This window comes from Cinclus cinclus, chromosome 1 (genome assembly GCF_963662255.1).
Source record: "Cinclus cinclus chromosome 1, bCinCin1.1, whole genome shotgun sequence".
In the NCBI taxonomy this organism is placed as follows: domain Eukaryota; kingdom Metazoa; phylum Chordata; class Aves; order Passeriformes; family Cinclidae; genus Cinclus; species Cinclus cinclus.
Genome location: NC_085046.1, coordinates 128,967,077 through 128,969,151, shown reverse-complemented (window position 1 = coordinate 128,969,151; position 2,075 = coordinate 128,967,077).

Here is a 2,075-nt window from a genome sequence, read left to right as displayed (position 1 = left end):
CATGCCCCAGTCTGTTGAAAAATCTCCTTTCTTATCTCCATTATTTTAAATTATGCCTGTTATCCACATCTACTGCAAATGTTGAAGTTTCTCTCTTCTCCTTGTTGCTCACACCATTATCATTTTAATTCTGCATTTACTTTTTTATTGGAAAGAGTTTCTTATTTTTTACAGAATGTCAAGAGGATCTGAAAATAAAACAAGTCTTTGCAATTCAGCCTACAGTATCATCTAAAACGTGAAAATAAATTGTGTGATAGAGAAACTGAGGAACAAATGCTTTCTAGCATTTGCTTTCTCTTTCAGGCATTTGAGTTTTTTAGAGTGCAAGGAAAAATTCCTTTTATCTTCCAGCTACAATTTTCCAGCAGCATCTTTTGGTTTTAAACGACTGATGATCTACTCTTCCAGTAGAGGTCATGAAAATAAATTTTAGACTGGCCAAACAACCCTTTAAAGTTCATTTTACCTTCTGCCAGATTTCTGGGAAACAGTAATGTCATTCTGCAACGCCCTCTGCTGGGAGACGCAGCCTGGAGCTGGAAGGAGAGCTACCACTTTCCGTCCTCCAGCAAGGAACAGGTATTTGCAATTAGATGCAACTAGATTTTCGCCTTCTGTATGAAATCCTGACTCTGCTGAAATCAGTGAGGTCCTAGCTTTTAATTTTCACTTTGCCCTTAAACATTTTTTCTTTTGAAAACTGCACTGGGAAAAAAACTGTTTATTTCAAGTCCAAATGAAAACCTCCTTACTCGCTCAGACAATTAAGACCTCTTTTTAGCATTTGAGCTTCTAGAGGGAAGTTTTATGAAGAAGCTTTCATCTGAAAAAGATTTTGTTCTTCTTGCCATTCTTTTAAATCTCTTAACTGTAAAAGCCTGCTCAAAAATCACACATTCGTGTTATACAGGTGTGATTCTGCCTAACATATCTTTGCACTGACCAGGATTCTTGTACTGAGAAAAGAAAGCTATGCAATGAAACAAAGTGCACTGCTATGCGGTGAAACAAAGGAGTGTATCTGGAAATTGATGTGTGACAACACCAGCCCTGTCAGCTGCCACATCTGTCTCCCTCTGAGATGCAATATCCTGGGGCTTCAGGAAGAAAAATCTGTATCAGCCCCACTGAGGAGCTGGATATTACTGTGGAGTTCACATAAACAGCACCTTTACCCCCACATGCACACTCAGCCATGTCCCTGTGGCTTACAGAATAGTTTTTCCTAGCTCACAACTCTTCTGGAGAATCATCCCTGGAAAATATTTTCCAGCCTTGGCAAGGGCGATGGAACACTATCTCTGCTTTGGTTTCAGCTCCCTTAGCTAGGCTGGTTTTACATGATGTTTGTTTCTCACCACAGCTGTGCAATGGGCAGCAAGCAGGAAGGATTTTTCCTTCTGTGTCCTCTGTTCAAGTCTTCTGTGCTTGATGCTTTCTCCTTCCTATTCACATTCTCTCAGCCTAGGTCCTTCCTGGCAGGCCAATTATCTTATATTTACTACTTATTACTATTTCTATCTGTTAAATGGAAACATTTTAACCTTGTGTTATGTTCTCTGCAGTGACCTGCTTTATCCCCATGTGCCTCCCTCTGCTCCACTTAACAAGGACTGACACCCTCGGTGCCAGAGAATGCAGGTGCAGTAAAGCTGCACAGTACCCAGCAACACCACTTTTATTCAAAGTTACACATAATTATCATTGATTTGGAAGTGTGACCTCCTTGTTACACAGCCTTACAAGCTGACAGGTTTTTTTCCAGAAACAACTTTCCAATGTTTGTTATGCCCTCACGGAGATCGAAATGTCATGGTTCTAAGAAGCTTTGAGGATTATGCCATGTTCATTAAATGGTCCCAAGACAACTATTTTTTTTTTTTGTTTTGTATACTGCCCTGAAAAATCTTCTGCTTCTCTTGGTAAGCACTGCATCACACTCGTTTGAAAATGAGCATGTATGTTTACAAACATACAAAAGTAAGTTTACTCCTCACAGCAAGAGCCAAGATTATCATTCTATATACTTACCTGTTCTTCTTAGAAACAGTTTTCTTTACAAGAGAACTGTG